Source organism: Siphateles boraxobius, unplaced genomic scaffold (genome assembly GCF_051911475.1).
Source record: "Siphateles boraxobius isolate OS27281-9 unplaced genomic scaffold, OSU_SipBor_1 3, whole genome shotgun sequence".
Lineage (NCBI taxonomy): Eukaryota > Metazoa > Chordata > Actinopteri > Cypriniformes > Leuciscidae > Siphateles > Siphateles boraxobius.
Window position 1 is genome coordinate 10,432,813 of NW_027508919.1, and position 23,320 is coordinate 10,456,132.

The 23,320-nt window shown below is 43.9% G+C and overlaps 1 long non-coding RNA gene across 1 annotated transcript; it reads right to left on the reverse strand.

Annotated features, from left to right (window-relative positions):
- Positions 1-13,506: 13,506 nt before the first annotated feature.
- LOC143757103 (uncharacterized) lies at positions 13,507-14,018 on the reverse strand. Its single transcript, XR_013210397.1, has 3 exons — positions 13,993-14,018; positions 13,744-13,880; positions 13,507-13,623 (listed from the first exon to the last, which is right to left on the reverse strand). It is a non-coding gene; the product is annotated as an uncharacterized LOC143757103 (long non-coding RNA).
- Between the last annotated feature and the right edge of the window lie 9,302 nt (positions 14,019-23,320).

Sequence of the window (23,320 nt, forward strand, 5' to 3'; positions counted from 1 at the left end):
GCCATCTGCCCTGTACAGGATACATCCGTGAAGAGAACACCTCTCCATACTGCCAGACGCCATCGAACGTGAGCATTTGCCCACTCAATTCCCATACAAAAATGTAATATATGGCCATATATGTACTTAAATTTTAAATAGCAGATATTATATATTTGCACTATATAACATTTATAACATATATTTGACTTATCTGAGAACACAATATATGCCTGCAACATATATGAACATTTATGTGTCCAAACATGTGAAGAAAATATTTGCGTTCATCCATATAAGATACCATATATCTGCATATATTACAGTATAGTATTGGTTTCTCGCATATATGGACAACATTAAGTATAAATATGTGACATACATATTTGTTTCCCACATATTTAATAAATGTATGTAAACATACATGCATGTGATACTGATGCATTGAAATAAGTACATATATGCATAAATACATATATGCGTCTTACATATACTTAACAATAATGTGCATATACGGGAAAATATATGGCACTTACATGAAAACGGCCATTTTTGCTATATTTTGAAATATATGTATCATATATGTCTATGTGTTTTATATATATGAATTTTGCATATGTTCTCCTATAGGCAGCAGACATACATGGGCACTGACATTATATATGTAATTTACATATATTGACATATATTACATTTATGTATGGGAAGTCGGTTACGATGTCGAACTGCGGTCAGGTCGAGACCTCGATGAGGATGTCGAGAATGCAGATAAGCTTCTCTGAGACGGTTTCTGACAGTTTGTGAAGAAATTCTTTGGTTATGCAAACCGATTGTTGCAGCAGCTGTCCGGGTGGCTAGTCTTAGATGATCTTGGAGGTGAAGATGCTGGATGTGGAGGTCCTGGGCTGGTTTGGTTACACGTGGTCTGCGGTTGTGAGGTCGGTTGGATGTACAGCCAAATTCTCTGAAACGCCTTTGGAGATGGCTTATGGTAGAGAAATGAACATTCAATTCACGGGAAACAGCTCTGTTGGACATTCCTGCAGTCAGAATGCCAATTGCATGCTCCCTCAAAACATACGACATCTGTGGCATTGTGCTGTGTGATAAAACTGCACATTTTAGAGTGGCCTATTATTTTGGCCAGCCTAAGGCACACCTGTGCAATGATCATGCTGTCTAATCAGCATCTTGATATGTCACACCTGTGAGGTGGATGGATTATCTTGGTAAAGGAGAAGTGCTCACTAACACAGATTTAGACCGATTTGTGAAAAATATTGGAGAGAAACAGGCCTTTTGTGTACATAGACAAAGTCTTAGATCTTTGAGTTCAGCTCAATGAAAATGGGGGCAAAAACAAAAGTGTTGCGTTTATAATTTTGTTTAGTGTATAGTGTTCTTAACATATTCATCGCAAGACTACAATAATTTGGAAACCTTAGGAGTGAATTTACTAATCGTTTACTTTTGCATGCAGTATTTTAACAATAACTTTTTTCACCATTTAATTCTATTTAAGAGATATTTTTCTACATTGTATAGCAATAATTCAAAAAATGGAGAAGAAGAGCATTGTAAAGGGGTGTCGATGTGGCTTACACTTTATTTCAATGGTCCACTTAGACACTCTACTAACTATAAGTAACTTTGCAACTACATGTCAACTACCAGTCATTAGAGTATTATTAGACTGTAGTAGACTGTTAGGTTATGGTTAGTAGAATAAGTTGACATGTACTAGCAAAGTTACTTATAGTCAGTAGAATGTCTGTTGGGAGACCATCAAAATAAAGTGTTAGCAGATATTAAGCAGACAGTCTACTAATTCCCTAATGACTGCTAGTTAACATGTAGTTGCAAAGTTACTTATAGTTAGTAGAATGTCTAAAGTGGACCATCGAAATAAGACCATTGTTATCTAGATGTGTGCCTATAACGTTTCAGCGCTGAAGCAAGATGGAGACATATGAAGTGCAAAATAAACTCAAAATAGTTTTTTTGTCATATTTGTAACTTATTTGCATAATTCCTTCAATGAATTGGGTACTAAAACGATGCAGAAAGCGTATGAAAATATATGACACTACAAGTGATTGCAATTCATTCTCAGTGAATTCTAGTAAAATTTATTTTATCTTTCTGTTTTTTTTTATTATGGTAAAATAAAGATAAATAGAATAAAGAAATAACTAAATTAATTATTATTAAATTATTATTAAATTATAAATATTGATTTTAATCTAGTGCTACAGTTATAATGACATACTATACACTGAAGTAGCTCTGATCTCCTGATGATGGTTGAATTACATACATGCTTACTCATTATAGATTGAGTGAATGATCCAATGTCTTGTGTAAGAAATGCAAAAGTCAATAATGGCTGATTCTGGCAGCATGATTGTGATCAATATAAATACATTAACCTATACACATATTTTTCTATCTTTACGCTGTGGGCATTGTACTGTGTACATTTGTACAGTGGGGTTATATAACCAAAGAATCAAAACATTACTCTTTATATTTGTGTATTTTCTCATTATTCTCTTGAAAGTAAAGCAGTATCTTCAAGTATCAGGTGTTTGGAAAGAAATAGTTGTCTGGTGTTGTTGGATAAGAATTGTGTGTGTGTGTGTGTGTGTGTGTGTGTGTGTGTGTCAACATATCAGAATGTGTGGAGATTCTTCAAATCAGCACAACTGTGTGTGTGTGTGTGTGTGTGTGTGTGTGTGTGTGTGTGTGTGCACAATGGTGTTAAAAGATAACACAATAATTTCTCGCTTCTCTCTTGGTGGCTGTAGTGATCCACTTTTGTGTGTCCCATTGCAAAGCCCCTCTGTACCTCTTTGGGCATCAGCCATACCCTACTTGATATCTCAATCTTGGAACAGAGTTCACACTGTGCCTATGTGAATGAGTGTGGTTTAACCTTCAAACAAGAAGTTTCGTTGTGAGTAAAACTGACGTCAAACCCAATATCACACCTCGAATAGGTGGACAGCATGTTTCTCATCGTCCTTCACAGGCAGACTTGCCAGGCGCTGGATGTCTGTTGTTTATTGTGTGTTTTTTGACCTAGCTTAATTGCGGCTGCAGACTCCTTTGAGGCAGGAGGCTGATGCGGCCCTCAAAAACGCTGATGGGTACACAGTAATAACTCCCTTCTCTGATTATTTTTTAATCTCCTGTTGATTCAGATCTGCACTGAGCTAAAAGAGTTTATTTATTTATTTATTTATTTATTTATTTATGTATCTTGAGCTGCGCATGGAGATGCAGGGAAAACGGAGAGCAAGGTCAAAAACCCGTCTGTGAATAACATCATGGTTAATTTCACAGTGGACAAGAGGAGTCATTACCAATAGCACATAAATTTCAGTCTTTATGCAAACAATTTCAGCTGTTTATTGCTTATCAACACTCCCGCCTTCTTTAATCTCGGAGACGTCATTTACTCACTCTCATGTTGTTATAAAGCCAGATGATAGCGAACAAATCATTTAAAGCGGTTGTGTGAAACAAATCAATGTTTATTTAAAAAGATCTGAATCAAATGCGTGAATCATAGGCAACATCCAAAATTGCATACTACCCTACTATTTAGCAGGCAAAAAAAAACTTTTTTAACTTCGAAAAAACATAGAATCTATAGTATTCATAAAACATTAGGTAAAATTACTATTTCATATTATGAAGAAGGCCTACGAATCAGATCCACTTTACTGTCCAATGTGGCCACGGGAGAGGATTTGTCAATATTGAAGTGAAGTAACTGGCGCTAACATGACGGATGTAGTATGTATTTAATTCATATACATTCATATTCTTGAGAACAATTCTTTTTTTAAATGGTTGTGCAGTAATAACTAATTCAAAATAAACACCTACTCAGAGAATATTTTGGATACAGCCATTAATGGAACAGAAATTTAAAACAAGCTTTTCATGTAATATCACAAACGTTTCGGTTACGTATGTAACGCTTGTTCCCTGAAGGAGGGAATGGAGACGTAGTCGACGTGTCGACTGATTGGGATCATGGTTAGAGAGCCTGTCATCTTCAAGTACTGTTAAAACGAGCCAATGCACATTGGCGTGCGAGATCTGAATCTCACACTCCGCCCCGCGGCGCGGGTAAGCATGCACCAGTTGTTTTTCGCTAAGGAGCCGAGTGGAGCCCGGAGTCAGCGGTAGTCCAGCAGTAGTGATGATGGGACTACATCTCCGTTCCCTCCTTCAGGGATCGAGGGTTACATACACAACCAAGACGTTCCCTTTCAGTTGCTCACGTTCAACGTAGTCGACGTGTCGACTGATTGGGATCCCAATTAAAATGCCACTAGTGCTGCCACCTTCCAGAGCCTAGACAAAAGCCGTCTGATCCCCCCGCATTATTTGAGGCAGAAATGGGACATGGCTTAGGCCAGGGACGTCACTGCTGTTCCACAAGACCACTGGGAAAGCGTGCTCTTTCAATGGAAAGAAATATGCTGTGGAAGCCACATCCTGCCCGAAGGGAGATAACATGTGAAGAATACACATAAGGACTGGGCAGATGCCCGGGCAGTACAACATATGGAATGTCACTGGGGTGGGATCGTCGTAGGGATCACAACAAATGGATCCAACCTAACACAGGTTCCACCAGTGCATACGAGTGATAGGCCTGGCTTCGGACGTACCAACACGTCCGTTTCCAAAGGGTATGGAGGAACTCAACAGGGTTCGGCTAATAAGGGGAACACTACTGGAGCAAGAATTGCGCACATTATCCAGTCCATAGGAGGGGAATGGCGCAGCAATCCGACGCTTCAAATCGGGCTAACAGTGAACCTGGCTTCATGTGAAGGAAGCCCACGGGAAGCAACGGTAACTGTGCGGCCCCGAAATGGTCCCAAACAGCTGGACCGCCTGGGGACGGAGACTCCACTCTCCCTGGGCCATAGGCTGTCATGAGGCTCGTCAGTGGCACGATTGAGCAGGCCAGAAGTATTAAGTGGAATGAAGCAACCCCAGAGGCTTCTGTCTCCGAGGAGGAGGAGATGGTGGGCGAGTTGTGACATGCAAGGGAAGCATAGTGCAACTGTCGCAATGTTTTCTTTTCAGACCAGTACAAATTCGCTGAGTAGTGGTGTCTCAAAGCGAGATGAACTGCAAGCAACTCAAGGCAATGGATGCCAATGCAGTCTGAGGGCCGCCCAGACATCCGTTACTGCATGCCCTTTGTACGTGGCCCCTCAGCCAGTATTGATGGACACTCGTTATAAGGACCGTTGGCTCTGAGAAACAAAAGGTCTGTTACGGACTGAGGGTTTGGTGGCAGGCCAGGGTGCTTTCACAGGGAGCGTGCCGACCTGCCGCGGCCACCTCGGGACTCGCCCGTGAAGTCAGTGCTGAAGCGGTCTTCATATGGAGGAAGCCGAGCAGGTGCCTCTACCACATACCCCAGGAGCCTCTGAAGAGTTTCTGTGGGACCCTTTCTCACTTCTATACAGCACTAACCATCCACACACTCTTTTTCAGAGATGCAGTGGACCGAATCCATCTCAAAACTAGAAAAGAGATCCTCAGCCCGTGGACGAGTTTACTCTTTCCCAGGACCCAACTGGCTATGAGCATTTGAAGGGTAGGACTTTGAACGCATGAAAACAGGATGGCCTGATACGCGGAAGGATAAAGATCTGAAGTACATGTCTCTCAGGACAAGGCTGCAGACCAATCTTTGGGACAAAGTATTTGGAAATGCATCTCTGTGTAACTATTTGAACAGAGGCTTTCGAAAAAGGGCCCGCCTCAATTAACACCACTTCTCTAGGGTACAATGAAGTACATGCTTATAGAAGCTGGCATTTGCTTTTTCTTTGAAGTGTGGGTACTACTTGCTCCGTTCTTTTTTTGAAGCCAGTGGTGGAACAGACATACACAAACAATGACTCCACCCGGCCCTCACCCGGGGGGAGGGAGTGGATCGGTGACCAAATACAAGAGCATCCTCCTCCATCCCTGATCAGCCCGCTCAGGAATGCTTTCGCTGTCGCTTGCCACCTGGCTTGGCAGCACCTGGAGCTGGCTGGGCGTCCCTACTGTGGCGGTAGGGGAACGCTCTCGGCGACGAGAAGGCGGAGAAACTGCCACCAGCGGCAGGGTGGAGGCAGCAGCGAGCCGCCGGGACAGGATGTACCGGATGGCCTCCTTCTGCACATGGGCGGCAGAGAACTGTTGGGCGCAGATCTCTGCTGCGCTGCCAACCAACCCAACCAGTGAAATTAGGAGACCAGGAACCGAACATTGTCCACATCCGCCATATCAACCAGGCTGAGCCAACGATGGAATTCCTGGACCACCAGGGTGGACATCGCTAGACCGATCGTGCAAGCCGCAACGCTCGTGCCCCGGAGGTCCAAGTGCACGGTCTAGGCTACCCTAGTCCATGTCCATTAGTGTACCTTGGCCTGATAGACCTGTAGCAACACCATGGCATGCAAAGAGGAGGTGGCTTGCCCACAGGCTTTTCTAAGCTCTGCCTGTCGGAATGTATGAGCACTCTAAGGCCTTGGCGGGAGACGGGAATCCCCGTCTAAAAGGCAGTGGCCGCCAGACACATGTCTGCTCCGATGGAGGGATAGCCTCCACTCCTCCGTCAAGGGTAGTGAGAAGGAGAAAGCTATTCAGGCAGTTTCTGGCAGAGAAAAGGTGCTGTCCACAACCTGGTAAGCTCTCCCTGCACTTCGGCAAATAAAGGCACTGGGGCGGTGAGCTGAGAACCAGCACGGCCCGCTCTGAGTTACCAATCCTTCAACCGAGACTGAGCGGGACACGGTGGAGGATTCCACTCGAGCCCGGCAGCCTCGGCGGCCTGTTTAGCATAGCTGACAATTCTGGATCTGGCAACGTTACACTCTCAGAGGGAGATAACGCAGCTGAGTTGTCATCTCCAGAGGCCAGCTCACCCTCCGATGATGGTATCAACATCCTGTGATGTGTGATGGAGGAGTGAGGAGCCCACAGGGAATGGTTACCGGGCGACACATCCATCACTATCCTCCGATCACCCATCCCACATGGCACACGGGGGTGGGGCATAGCAAAGGGGACTCCAGCTATGCTGACGAAGGCGAGTCTCGATATCAACACCGCAACAGTCATATACCCGCAATGGGAACATGAACCATCCACAAAAGCTGCTTCAGTGTCCTGTAAGCCCAAACACGTGATGCCATAATTGTGACCGTCAGAGACGAACAGGGAATGACCGCATTCAGAAAACGCACGGGTGGAATGACATCTTGAAAAAGACGCAAACACACACGTGTTGCTCTTTCAGGAAATAGGACCCATCACCAGTGCCGGAGCACACAGGGGAATGACCGCGGCAACACTGAACAGTGAACTGAAGCAGTGAAGCACTCACTTTTCCGCCCTCTAACCAGCGGTCAACAAACACAAACATTTAGTAATTTTTTGCTGTTAAAACAGCAGTTGAGAGCTCAAAGCTTGCGATCACCTCTGCACTCGCGCTGTAGAAACCACCAGCACTGGGAGAGTCTTCCAGAAGAACACAGACACACTCGCTCGTTGTAAACAACAGCACTCTTCAGAGACATCAAACGATCCGCTCTGAAGCGAAAGGGAACTGATGCGTGTAGATCTCGCACGCCAATGTCCATTGGCTCATTTAACAGTACTCGAAGATGACAGGCTCCCTGAGCGTGATCCCAATCAGTTGACACATCGACTACGTCGAACGTTAGTGACTGAAAAGGAGCTTCCGGTTTAAGCCTTGCCCACTTCCAGACTTATCAGAATACAGACATAAATAATTTTGAGATTGTTACAGATACAGATATTGGCTCCACTGCCCACCCCTGTTCCATGTATCTCCTGAGGGCTATTATTTAAGGGAAAAGGAACAAGATTATTGTGGTTGTGTCAGAAAAGACCAATTCACTTCCACTTTAGATCTCTGAAATGATGAGCACTTTTCTGATCTGACAGGTAGAAGTTAATTCACTTGACAACTATTACCTAGAACCACTCAGGGCACAGCAATTTATGGTTAATTTTCAGAGAGAGAGAGCTCTTAACACACATACAGACATCACCCACTCTTCCTCAACCTATATGTTACATATCTAGAAATACAATCTCTTTTTTTTCAGGTTGAATAAAGTGAAATGAAAAAGAACAATAAGGAGTCTCTTTGAATTAATTTGCTTAAGTGAGGTTACAAATGGGCATAATAGCCACAGCAGCCACAATTATAGTTAATTTACACTTTCCAATTATCCATAAAAGGTACTTAACCTAATACTTGATGTGTGTCAAACGAAGGCAGGCCCAATTAAGCATGGGGGTGGTCTGAATTTCTGCGCCCCCTCTTCTGCACATTCTCTCCCTTGGCTCTCCTGATCTAAGCACCACTCTAGTGAATTTAACACCAGCCATCCAAAACTCCACTCTGGGCAAATCACAGCCACTCCAGTTCAGCCTCTACTTCAACAAATTTCGAGGGATTTCAACATGATGAGCAGGGCTGTAACATAACTATTGCTTCCTATTGGTCATCATTATCATCCGTTCTCTTTCTCTGGACACCCTGGCTGGAAGCACTTCAGAAGTTAATGGACAAGCTAATCTATTTGACAGTACACATAGATTAGCAATTACAGTACAATTATTGACTAACAGTTGCTTTATCAGCTCTGCACATAAAAGTTTCAGTTAATGATATCTTGTTTTTCAAGAACTCTGAAAAGAAGCTCTGCATTTAGGTGTTGCTTGTTGGTTAGTGTTGCCAGTCAATTCACAATTTAGTTTATCAAATGAATTAATCACAATTATTCACTATATATTTGCTGAAAAAAATACCAAAATGAAGATAATTAAAAAAACAAAACAAATGTGTGTGTGTGTATATATATATATATATATATATATATATATATATATATATATATATATATATATATATATATATATAACTGAGGCAGAAGTGTAAATCACAGAATTAACATCTGTTTATAAAAGTTATTTTATTTTTTATGAGACTATTTTCAGATTTTGCTGTATTGTTTATTTTGTGGTATGTAAATATATCCTACATATCATGGATTCTACAAAATGACTTTTAAACTTTATACCGTGTCCTAAAGCAAAACTCTGGAGAATAATTTCAGTGCTCAATACTCACCATAACCTCTTGAAACTTGTGACGATGAATTATCTTGGGAATGATGTTTGTTTTGGTCTTCAGCACTGGTTGTTTCTAGACTGGTCCCACCAGACTCTCGTACATTTCATTTGTACATAGAGTCTGGCACCGCTCCATTGACAAGTGTTAACTTCATTGTAGGCGGGTACTCTATTGAAGTCTACAACTATTGTATCTGCCCAGAGTCACTCTGGACCTGCCATAACCAATCGCTAACGTTTCATCGTGACGTATTTCATGTCGAACCCCGTGGGGAGGAGGGCCACAACATCATGGCCACCAATAAAACTAAGCAAAGATTGTTCTTGCTCCAGCTTTGACTTCTTGATATTCGGCAGCGTTGCCACAACGGACCGAATGGCTTCAATGGCTTTATCCGCTGCAATTACTGAACTACAACTCAAAATAACGCATGACATCAACGTCATCGTTCTCAGCCACTCCCTCTGTTCGCTGATTGGCCCGGTAAAAAATTGACCGGAGAAAACGTCTCAGGTTACGACTGTAACCTATGTTCCCTGAGAACAGGGAACGAGACACTGCGTCAAGCGCTATGGGGAACACCTCAGCGTGACTGATGACTGAAACACTGTAGAATCACGACAATCCTATTGGCCGGCGTCAGCCATGACGTCATGCTCTAGCGCGACCAAGAAGTATAAGAGGAGCGCCTAGAGAATATGTCATCCATTTCTTCGTCTGAAGGGCCTGTAAAAGCAGGCCGGAGGCATGGCGACGAGACGCAGTGTCTCGTTCCCTGTTCTCAGGGAACATAGGTTACAGTCGTAACCTGAGATGTTCCCTTTCGAAGGGAAGGCAGCCCAACTTTCAGAGGAGGGTTCCTTTAAGGGAGTATAGCCCGGTGCCTATGGGCCCTAGCCTGTTACTTTCAGGGGGACAGTGTCAACCCCCATACCAGGGAGGCTATCATGCTTAACGCTGAAGCCAACAATCTTTTTGGGTTTACCTTTCAACCACAGTCTCTAGCCAGAGACGATAGTTCCTTCACAGTGCTCTGGGAAGCGGAGGCCTCAGCAGGATGACTCCGAGATTAGAGGAGGCCTGCCGTACTTAAACCACTGTGGTCTAGAGTTTTTCCTCATAGGGTGAATAAAGTTCACGATGTAGAACTCAGGCAGTGAGGGGCCTAAACAACTCTCTGTTGGTGAGATGGCCCTTTTCCTACTACCTGCAAGTTTGTTTGCATGGAGGCCTCAGCAGGATGGCTCTCGAAGGAGAGGAGGCCTGACACATGCTATAGAACAGATCAACACAGCCAAACTGTATATATGGAGGCCTCAGCAGGATGACTCAAAGGAGAGGAGGCCTGACACATGCTAGAGTACCGCTACAGTGCTCAGGGAGTGAGGGGGCCTAGGTGCTCTCCCTCCACGCTTTACCGAGCTGTATATATGGAGGCCTCAACAGGATGACTCTCAAGGAGAGGAAGCCTGACACATATATTTCGGAGAGCTAGCTCGACGATCATCAGAGCTCAGGGTGCGAAGGGCCTAAAGCACCTCCTCAGAGAGAGAGGGGCCACTTCTCAAGCTCCACCTGAAATGTTGGTATCATGGAGGCCTCAGCACGATGACTCTCGAAGGAGAGGAGGCCTGAAACATGCTATAAACAGATAGCACAGTCTAACTGTACATATGGAGACCTCAGCAGGATGACTCTCAAAGGAGAGGAGGCCTGATACATATAGTTAGGAGAGCTAGCTCGTTACTAAGCACTCTATAGAAACACCCTGCTAACTAGGGGAGTACTACGGATTACTTCTTAAATCTTTTGAATGCATATCTACGATGTGTGAGAAGAGAATAAAAGATAAATAAATGTAAAATAGCATTGCTTTATGTTATAATATATAACTATATAAAAATATTCTGTGAAATCTGTTATGCTGACTGGAGCCTCATCATGCACTGAACACCTCTGAAGTAATCTAACCCTGGAACATAACATACTCCGGAGTAGGTTATGATCAGAGAGTAAGTTGCTATGGCCACTTAAATAACCTGAAAGTTACCTATGTTTTTGGAACGGAATGTTGAGGTTATCCCTTTACTCTGCTTAAACTTGGGTATGCCACATAACTTGCTTTATGGAATAACCCATAGGCGTCGATTTCGGTGGGGACGGTGGGTACGCGTCCCCAACATATTTCGTCATGAATCATTTTGTACCCACCACTTTTTGAAACATTGAGGTGCCACAGATGTACCTAATAAAAATAAATAAAACATATACAGTTAACTAGCAGAGAATTAATATAATTCGCTATTAAATAAGATATCTAGCGCTAAAATGTGTTGTTTTTGAACTCAAGCTGAGTGCTCGTTGCCGCGGCAATCATGGATAAAGTGTTGGTTAGCGCATTCTTCACTCAGATGCGCGCTTCAATCTATCGCTGTTGCGGAGACTCTCTATTCATTCCGGTGAAATCACAAAATAAATTGCACACAAACGTGTCCCTGCTTGATATAGACTGTTACCACTGATGAACATATTCAGTTTTGATGAGAGAAAAAAAACTATACCTGCCAAAATATTTTTTTACTGTTTATTCTTGTGATTTATATGCAATATGTGTGTTATTCCAATTGTTTAGACGTTATGATGACAAATGCATCAGTTATGCATAATCAAATAAAAAACAAATGGTAGAATAAGCAGTGCTTATACTGTCTACTGGCATTTTTCTGTTACTAGTATTTGTTTACTGTATGTTGCGTATGCGCACTTCGATCCGGTATTCTTCAACATGTAGGCTACGGCAAAAAGCACAAATCTGCTGTGCCTTTGGACGTAAATATGTTATGCCAGTAATCATCCGTTAGGTATCAGACACGGACGCAGTACCGGCACTTCTACATTTTACTCTTAAACTTACCTGCACTTTTTCTTGCGTACTGTCAGAAAAAGCATCAGTGTCAAGCCCGTTACACATATACTCCATTTGCATACGCGTATGCGGTGCGTATGTTTTCCGCACCCGTGTTAACAGGTTTAGAGCTTTCAGCACCCGTGTTAACAGGTTAGAGCTTTCACACTCTGCACGCGGATGCGCTCCGGCGATCCGTTCCAGGAGCGGAGTATACAGCAGTGCAGCGATCGTTTCCACACAGAGTCTATTTCTGCTGCGCTGCACGTGCTGAATTAAAGATACAGCGCATGGTTTGTGGTCAAAATGAACACAGATTGACATGAAAATATAATAATCTTACCCAGGGCCGGACTGGGACACAATTTCAGGCCGGGAAATCCTACACCCATCCAGGCCATCCACCCAAATAAAATTTAGAAACACGGACAACCCTGTTTTTACATTTATTCCACAGTATGACCATAACATAAAAACATAAACAACAAACCTAGAAGTAAAGCAGTCCTAATATCAAATGGGTCTGCACATAACGTTATACAAGCATTTGAAGGGCAGCAGGTTGCATAAGACTTTTTGATTAAATGTATTTAATAAAATTATTAATAAAAATATTTTTTATTACCTTATTAAATGTATGTGTGGCGTTTCCCGGAGGACAAAAGGTGATCAGTTAGCGACTACGCAATCCTGCCAGGGACAATACCGTAATAGTTCTTGCTTAAAGCAACACAGGTTCGCTCACAGTAAACGGCGGGAGACGTGGATGCAAAAAAGTACAAATTTTATTACAGATAAAATTTGAGTTTCATAAGCACAGAACAAACCATCAACAATAATTATTATACACCACAACAATTACACCATTTAACAAAACACACGAAACGACTGAATAATCAGTTACAGCTGAATCTGGACAGGGGAGCTGAAGTTTGACAATAAAACACAATATGGCCTCCACGGCAAATCACTCTTTCCAAACCCCTGTGCTTCGGCACTCTCGCACACGTACACCACTCAGGACACAGCACTCGTGATAACAGACCACAACCAGCTTTCCGCGCCGGCTCCAGCACTTAACCCCTGTAACAGATTCAGAGTATACACCACTCAGGCTCTCACATTAAACAGTCACTTTACTAAAAACAACACAGCAAGGTTTTCACCTCTCTACTTACACATACAAAATTATAATACCAAAATAAACCCAATACAAAAAGAAATGAGTAAAACCACTTCTGGCCACACAAAAAAATAAGAAAATAAAAACTTCACGTTTAACAAAATTCACATTAACTTGACCAGGGTAATCCCACAACCCAACCATACACACATTAACAATATAACAATCTTACAGAAAGAAAATAAACACACACGCACCCACACACACACACACACGCTTCGGTAACAAACACAAAAAAAACAATTTCGATGCAAATCTCAGAAGCAAGCAGCAGCGCCTCCAGACGATCTCCCACGTAGTCCAACAGCACGGAACCAATCGCCCATAACGAACACGACCACTCTGTACCCAATCCCTCTGTAAAATTACCAGCTCACAATTAGACGAGATCGCCATAATTTAACTAGTTGCAGCTGTTCATAAAAATCAGTTTCTCTCTACAGGAGATCGCCACCCTTAAATTATAAACGCACATACCTTATAAGTGCGATCGCCAGACACCCGATCAGTTAGGCAACCAGATATACATGGAAGCTGAGGGCTAGTCCAGTTTATAGTGGGGAAACGTACGCGCCGGTGACGACCAAGCGCCTTCGTACTGGGCTACAAATAGCCTATAAACCCCCGTGCTTGAATCAGCCTCACCCCAACCTTTGACTGTAAACACAAGGATATTGCTACAGTAGAAACGGATACTCAAATAACACAATCAACTCTTTCACCTACCCGAAGAGGGACAGTCTCGCTCAATGCCAGCCGTAGGGATTCATACGCCACCCTAAAAATAGACTATAATAAGCCACATAGTATACCATTTACCAGTCAACTCTACCAAACATACCTGAATGACGGCTGAATGACGACACCGGAAGTAAAGGCGGTGACTCGTAACACCACCCACTCTAAACCACCCGTTTATATACATAGACATCATATAGATAGACGCCCTATCGACCGCTACTGCCTATTGGTGCGGACGAGCCGTGGGGCCGCCATCTTAAACCGGTCACCCGCTCCGCTCAGTGTAATCTGTTTGGCTGGTGCAATGAGCTGTCAGCGCATTTAATTAATCGTATCTCACTGAATACAGAACTGATTTTCACGCGGGTTTTTTTGCTGCAACGGTCATACACGTAGCTACGATACAGGACACGTTGAATATTTTGTTCACAAAATACAACTAATAGAACGGTAATGTTAAATGTTAAATCTTACTTGTGAAAAGTAATCCCCGAGTGATGGTCCGCCGATTTGAGCAGGAATATGCTGCACAGTGCTCTGGCATCTACTGCTGCTATGCAACGCAAATAGGAGTATGACCGGTTTAAGATGGCGGTCGCATTTCTTGCGCCACAGCGGCCAATAGGGCATCTAGTCTCTATATGATGTCTATGTTTATATACACCACTGCAGCTCACTGATAGGAACAACTTAACACGTAGGTTCGCCAACCGCATGTAGGCGGGACGAATTTCATTGGACCTGCCACATATGCATCATCTTTCATGTCAAATTCTTACATTTGATCAATAAATTCAGTTATAATAATAAGACACTATAGGGCTGTTACCCATCAAATTAAATAATTTGCACTGCAAAATTACAACTGCAATAAATGCTGTAAATGAGATTGATGTTTTAAATAAATGTTTGAATATACAAATTAAAAAAATGCAATACTTAAACATTAAACTAAACCGCCAATAGTTAGCGGCAAGTGACCGTCTTAATTAGTGAGTCATTGAGTCAATCATACAAAAGATTTGTTCAAAACACTGAATCATTCAGTAACAAAACGTCTCAGGTTACGTATGTAACCCCGGTTCCCTGAGAGGTAACGAGACGCTGCGTTGAGACGCGGTGGGAACGCTCTGCGTGATTGCGTCGTGAAGCACGTGTATAATCAGTCCAATGGAAGAGCGAGACGTCATAGGCGGTGACGTCATAGACCAGGAAGCTATAAAGCACACCAGAAAACAGACCTGAAAAAGCCTGAAGCAAGTCGATCAGGGCATGCAGGAAGTATGGCGGGAGAACGCAGCGTCTCGTTCCCTCTCAGGGAACCAGGGTTACATACGTAACCTGAGACGTTCCCTTTCAAGGGAACTCGAGCTGCGTTGAGACGCGGTGGGAACCCCATACCCACTACGCCATAAGACAAATGCCCGTTCTGTGTGAAGTCCTTGCGCACACTAGAAGCAAGCAACCTAGCCCCGGGAGTGGAGAGGTGTAGGTCATAAAATCTGACAAATGTATGAGGTGAGGACCAGCCTGCCGCATTACAAATATCCTGAAGGGAAACACCCGAAATTAAAGCCTAGAGGCAGCCATACTCCTAGTAGAATGGGCCTGAACAGCCACAGGTAAACGCTGTCCGGCCGCTTCATAAGCAAGTGAGATAGCCTCAACTACCCACTTGCTCATTATCTGTTTAGATGCAGGGCAACCTATCTTAGGTTACCCGAAGCAGACAAATAATTGTTCTGATAAACGCCACTGAGCAGCTCTGTGGACCTAAGCATCCAAAGCCCGGACAGGGCATAACAGATTTAAGATTTTCCTGATCTGGGGTATTAAAGGTGGAGGACAGAAGGCCTGGAGCACAAATGACCGCACATTTAGTAGGGACCTAGAAATACAACCCGATCTGGGGTGAAGAAATACTACCACCAACCAGGTGCAAATCCAAGTACGTGCAGGCCTCAGCCTCATGTACCACGGAGAAGACGAAATTAGGGATCTCTCCTCAGAGATAGCCCAGCAAAGAAACATTCATTACAGAAATCAAGTACTGTACCAAAAAGGGCCGAAACGAGATTCAGAAGGCGTTCTCTGCACCAGGCAGAGAACAGCATATTAGTCTTCTCGTGGAGGGAGCTCTAGACTGGAGTATGGTCTCCACGACCTCGGTCGAGAAACCTGAATCTATGAGCAGGGCCCCCTCAGAGGCCGAGCCCACAGTATCCACAACTCCAGAGCTCCTAGGAGCAAAGATATCGGGAAAAGCGTATAGGTGTAGTGGCAACCACACCTATTACATTACATCCAGTCCAAGCGGAGCTGGATACGTGAGGGAGAAACACAAGGGCAATGCATTGTACAAGCGATGCGAAAGGTCGACTTGTAGTTTGACCGAAGTTCTCCCTAAGAAGCTCCACCACCTCGGGGTGAAGTCTCCATTCCCCGGGCCACAGCCCCTGCCTCAACAGGATATCTGCTCTGATATACGAGACCATCAGTGTGTTGTCCGGACCCTTCGCCGACCAACCACTCATGATTGCCCCCGACTTGTGAGGGAAACATCCGTCGATAGCATTATGCGTCGACAAGAAGCCCCCAACACTGGGCCTGGGCGAGGAACCAAGGTTCTTCCACATGACCGAGGCACGAAGGCATAGCCGCGTGACCTTGATCATGCGAAAACGGATTTCCCCTCGGAGAAAACCCCTTGGTCCCGAGCCACCACTGCAGGGGTCTCATGTACAGAAGGCCAAAAGTAACTACGTTGGACGCAACTGCCATGAGCCCCAGCCAAAGACCGTTCACCGAGCGGCCACTCATGACCGCCCCCCATCCTGTGAGGGAAGCATCCGTCGATAGCGTGACGCGTCGACAAGAAACACCCAGCACTGGGCCCTGGGCGAGGAACCAAGGTTTCTTCCACATGACCGAGGCACGAAGGCATAGCCGCGTGACCTTGATCATGCGAAAAACGGATTTCCCCTCGGAGAAAACCCCTTGGTCCCGAGCCACCACTGCAGGGGTCTCATGTACAGAAGGCCAAAAGTAACTACGTTAGACGCAACTACCATGAGCCCCAACAGTCTCAGAGACTGTTTGCAGTGAGTGACTGACCTAGTTTTACATTCTTTACGGCTGTGAGAATCGCAGAAATACGTGCAGGAGACAGACGTGCTTGCATTGTTGTCGAATCCCATAATACACCTAGAAAGTGGTCCTCAAGCTGGGAGGAGTACACTCTTTTTGGTGTTGAGCCGCAACCCCAACCTCCTTATGTGGGACAGAACGACATCTCGATGTTGAACTGCCAAAAGCTCGGACTGAGCTAAAAATCAACCAATCGTCGATATAATTTAATACGCGAATGCCCTGGAATCTCAGAGGAGCCAGAGCTGCATCCACGCATATTGTAAAAGGTGTGGGGTGATAACCTAGGCCGAATGGAAGAACCCGATACTGGTATGCTTCGCCCCTGAAAGCAAACCTCAGGAACCTCCTGTGATGAGGATGGATAGATAAGTAAGCGTCCTTTAACTCTATTGTGACAAACCAGTCCTCGGACTGAATCTGTGACACAATCATATTTATCGTAAGCATAATATGCTGTTTAATTGACGCAGGTCTAGAGTAGGACGCAACCCCTCATCCTCTTTCGGAACAATGAAGTAATGGCAGTAAAACCCTGACTGTCTGCCGGGAGGAGGAACCCCTTTTACAGCTCCTTTTGCAGAAGTGTCAGTACTTCCTGCTCCATAACCAAAGCCTGCTCGGGGTCCACCACAGTGGGGAGGACCCCTAGAAATCTGGGCGGACAAGAACCGAATTCTGAACCCTTTTCTATAGTGTGCAGGACCCACCGAGAAATATGTGGCAGTAGTTTCCACGCTGCCAGAAATTCTACTAGGGGAACCAGTCTCTCAAGACTGGCCTCTGGATTTGGTTGAACAGTCAGTATGGTGCCCTGAAGCGGCGAACCGGCAGGGAACAACCGAACTGACCGTTCTACGACCCTCCTCGGAGGATCGTATGGGGACGCTGACACCTCGGTGCCCTGAATGGCGAACCGGCAGGGAACAACCGAACTGGCAGCGCTGCGACCCTCCTCAGAGAGTCGCACCCCAGAGGGCGCCGAGGAGAAACGATTTCTCAAAACCGTCCCTGCCCCGGAGGAACCCTCAGAAGCTTTATTAGAGATGACAGTCCTCAGATCTTGCCTCCCTTTAAATAACTTAGTTCCAATGACCCTCCTCGGAGGATCATTGGAAAAAGCAGGCACCTCGGCACCCTGAAACGGCGAACCGGCAGGGAAACCGAACTGACTGCTCTACGACCCCCCTCGGAGGATCGTTTGGGGACACTGACACCTTGGTGTCCTGAACGGCGAATCGGCAGGAAAACCGAACTGGCAGCGCTGCGACCCTCCTCAGAGAGTCGCACCCCAGAGGACGCCGAGGAGAAACGATTTTCTCAAAAACCATCCCTACCCCGGAGGGGACCACCCTTTAGAGGCCTGATAGCCTCGGCATCAGGGCTTCCTATTGTCCAAGCTTTTTTAGAGATAAAATAGTCCTCAGATCTTGCATATCTCTAACTGGCTAGACTGCTACCGCCACCCAAGTCCCCTTTGATTGTGGAGGAGCCCAAATGGCGATGCTCGCTGTGCTGCGAGGAGCTTAGTAGACTGAGACTCCTCCGCCCAGCAGTCTCAGGAACATAGATTGGTGAGGAAGAAACCTCTGGAACGCCGCTGAACGGTTTATTCTTAGTTTCTTGAAAGCGGAGCATCCAGAAGAACAGACATAATTTTATCTTATTTTTCTTTACTTTTGTAGGGTATGAGCGCAGAATCATGGAGTCAGCATTCCTTAACACAATAAACACACGTTAACAGGGGTTTCTAAAGCCCCAACCTATGACTCTTCCAATTCCAAATCTTCCGTTAGCGCCAGCCAGTCTGGAGGGTAGATTAGTTTGTGACACCTTTACAGCGTAATGAGTCCCCACAGAGATCCTCGCGCGATCCTGATTTGTTCGCGAGCCAACATCCAAGAAGACCGTTATCTCCAAACCCCCCCCCCCCCCCCCCCAGCGAGGAAGGAATGCCAGATGCGCAAATGGACAACACACACTCACACACACACACATATATGCATCTATAACATTAAAACCCAGAAATGAGTGATTATGAAATGTAAACATGATGTATTCCTGTATGTTTGAAGTTTATACTGTATCCTGTCTATCTAGGACTGTTAGTTATGTAGTTGAACCTTGCGGACTTCTATAAAGGTCTAAGAGTTTATATATATCCTTGTATGCGTAACAAACACGGAGTGATTGGTATTAAACGAAATCGCTCAACTTGCTCGAGCCAAATATATGTAAGAAGTTAATGAAAAATATAGTTTACTATGTTTTCCATCTTTGGAGTGAAAAGAGACCAAAACTAACATCACTGGTGTTCTTAGATAACGGCGTTTACGACCCAAAGGAATGTTCACAGAACTGCCACCCTCTCTGAATTCTAACCAAGGAGGAGAAATGAATCCTGTATTCATATATATACAGTATATGCTATTATATATCTCCACTTGAGAATTGTATGAACAATGTATCTAAGTTCCATATTTCATGAGTTGCCTTTTTGTGGTTTGGTCTATGTTTCTCGACAACTCTAATGCGATAATGTTTTAAACTTGGCCAACTAATGTTTAACCAAATCCATTTGTGGCAAGTTTGGTCTTGATAAACTCCAATCTTCATTCCCCATTTGTTAATTGACATTACATTTTGCTAAACTTGTGACACATTAGTATTATAAGAATTGTGAAGATTCTGCTCTTAAACACCCTAATTTCGTCGGTTTCAAATGTCTCTCTCTTAGACAAAGAGCATTAAAAACCAAAGTCCCGCCTGTGAAATTCCAACCCTCTAATTGGCCAAGTCAACAGGAAGAGGCCGGATTTCTCCAAGGTGATAAATGACGCTTCCCCCCTCCGCTCGTCTCTCTGTTACTTTTGACTGTCAAAAATGTAGGGTCTCGCCTCCGGGCGAGCTCTTCGCCTTTCTTTTATTTGTTTGTAGTTTAGTTTGTGTTTTTCAGTCTTAGATAAGTCTCCGTGTTTAATTCCAATCGACGAGTGAAAAGAACACCGCGTGACATATCTCTTCAGCAAATCCATCTACAAGGGACCTTTAAACGAGCGCGCGCTCGTTTTGAAGGAGAAACACGCCCACGTGACCACGTGGCGAGAGACGCACACACGCGTCTTCACCAGCCATGCGAAGATGTGACGTTAACTCCGCGTGATTTCCCCGTAGAGATCTTTATTTCTTTTCTTTGTTAGTCAAAGTTTTGTTTTCCGTAGTCGACTCTGTTCACTTCCACAAAGTGAAACAAACTTAGCCGAACTATTTTCCTTTGGTAATGTTACCCCAAAGACTTGGAAACTCCGTTCAACGCGCGCCAAGCAGCACCCAGTGACGCTTCCTAAAGGACTCCGCTCACACACGCGCAGGAATGCCGCGACACAGAGAGACCCAGAAACTTAAGTATATCACTTTATAGAGCTTCTAAGAAGCATTAAGATGATGTTTTCGTGTTGTCACAGGCAGGGGACTGTCAGGGGAATGTTGCCAATGCTCTCTCTCTCTCTCTCTCTCTCTCTCTCTCTCTCTCTGTCCCTTCCCCTCTCACACGTGTTTCCATTGTCCACACTCTATGCATTTCTCGTTCATCGATGCCTTATCGTGTATTGTTGTTTATTATGTTTGTAAATACATATATCCCATGTAACCGTAGTAAATACATAAGTAGTTCTGCCTTATTAAATTCATTATATTCATCTGATTGATTTACTGCCTTTTTGCTCATTTAAGTCCCTTAAGTGCCAAAAGATCTTATAGCAACAAGCTTACCAATTAAAGATACTTTAAAGAGTATGTGTTTATAGGGCAGGAAACCCAATTCTTGTGGCCACAGAATTGCTTTTCCTGAAATCCTATAAAGTAAGATGATATTGTGGATTCCCACAGATATTAGTCTGACAATTGAGCTAATTAATTTAGCCTGTTTTGTAAGACGTGGTCCGTGCAGGTAATTGCAATCAACTTGTGGTTAAGTGCAAGGATACACAAGCATGCATGCAGGTAAAATTACATATCATCCCTTATCGGGAGTTTTATTAACATGTAAGACTGATCTAATCCAAACATGAATGAATAATTATTAATTACCAATTATTAATTATGATATGCAAATTCCCCACGGATTAGATCCGCCCCAGAGTCTTTACACTTTTAAATCAGAAAAACGTATATATATATATATATATATATATATATATATATATATATATATATATATATATATATATATATATATATATATTAGTGCTGTCAAACGATTAAAATATTTAATCGCGATTAATCGCATTAATGCCATTGTTAACTCGCGATTAATCGCACATTTTTATCTATTCTAAATGTCCCTTGATTTCTATTTGTCTCATTATTTTTTCTAATTTTAATGCTCTTATCAACATGGAAAAGTGGATCAGCAGTAAGTTTGTTCTTAGCTGTGGTATCCATGTGCTTCTGTCTGAAGTCATCCATTGTAGAGCTTAGATCGGGCCCAAAAAAATCAAGCCCGACCCGAGCCCGTGCGCATTGTGTCCGAGCCCGGCCCGGCCCGACACATAAACTGTAATTATGAGCCCAAGCCCGATTTAAACCCGTCAATTTTTTTCATACGTGGGTCGTTATAACTGACGTTCTCAACTATTTTCTATGTTACTTTCTCCCGCCCGCAACATTTTTGTCCCGCTCCCGCCCGCAAATACACTCTTTTTTTTGTAGGCTACCTCCAAATACTTTTGCCTACGTGTCGCCACCATACACATCAGCATAAATGCTCCTGATAAATTATTTGTTATTAAAGCATTAACACACAAACCACTGTTATAAAATAAAAGCAAGCAGGCTACTGAGTGCATGGTTTGGCATGACTGAATGCGCGCAAAGTGCGCTCCCTTAATAATTCCTAAAAAGCTGACATCAGTTCATCGCAATCTCACACATCTGTTATTATCAGTGAAGCTGACTGCACAATGCATCTTTCATAATATATACACTTTGTTTGTTATAATTTGAGGATTTGCCAGCTTACAGAATTCAGCACTGAACAAAAAGTCTGTTTTGAGCGGTGAGGGGAGTCTATTTTAAATGCTTCTGATGCTTCTTCATATGTCTGTGATTGGCTACATCCCTCAACGCTGCAAACATGTTATAAAAAGAAACTCTGGCCTGTAAATCGTTTCTATTTTGTTTTAGTTGTTCTTGTTGCTTTTCTGCAACATATGAATAAAAATGTATTAGTTTTTATGTTTTATTCATAGATATTTCTAGTTTGCGGGAGTCCCGCGAATCGTTTTATTCTCCCGTATCCGCACACAGAGTGAGTGCATTACCGCTCGAGCCCGCCCTCGCACTCGGCCATCAAATCTAGTCCCGCGCCGCACTCTACTGCGTTGAGAGTGCACGTCTCTAGATCGGCGTCTCGCGCTCGCGCCATCCACTCAAAACGTACCGTTAGCCTACTACTCTTTGGCCGGCGCGCAAGCCGAAACAAGTACGTGCGGCGTGCCTGTTGTTTTGTTTCCGGTCTAGCTATCCGGTGTGATGTTGTTTGCTAGGCCAAAAAGAGCGTTAATCTCGCGATAAAAAAATTGACGCCGTTAAAATGTGTTTGCGTTAACGCCGTTAATAACGCGTTTAACGCACAGCACTAATATATATATATCAGTCCGTGGCCACCAGCAGGAAAACAACCGAACTGGCCGTGTGCGACCCTCCTCAGAGAGTCGCCACCCAGAGGACGCAGAGGAGAAACGATTGCTCGAAACCGTCCCTCCCCAGTATAGTTTATCTGTTTTTGCACGACGCAATTCTCGAATAGCGTCAGTGCTGACAACCTCACATTCATCCATGTCTTTATAATTTACCCACCAGCGTTGCCTAAAAATTTTTTTATTTAGATGGCTGGTGGGTAACGTCGGGGTTAAAAATGATGACGCCGACTCGGGAGAGAGAAAGCTAGCAAGCGTCTCTTTAACCCGAGGCACTGTCATACCATGATACTTAATACCCATAGCATTACTATAGTTAGACGTAGGGCATTAAACACATAAAATAGAAACCGACTTATTCCACGATCTTGACACCTCAGTGTGGTGTGGAGATAGGGAAAAACGGCAGTCCCCGACGAGGAGGCTGAGATACAGAGTTTTTCTGTTTTTAGATTTATTTCATCTAA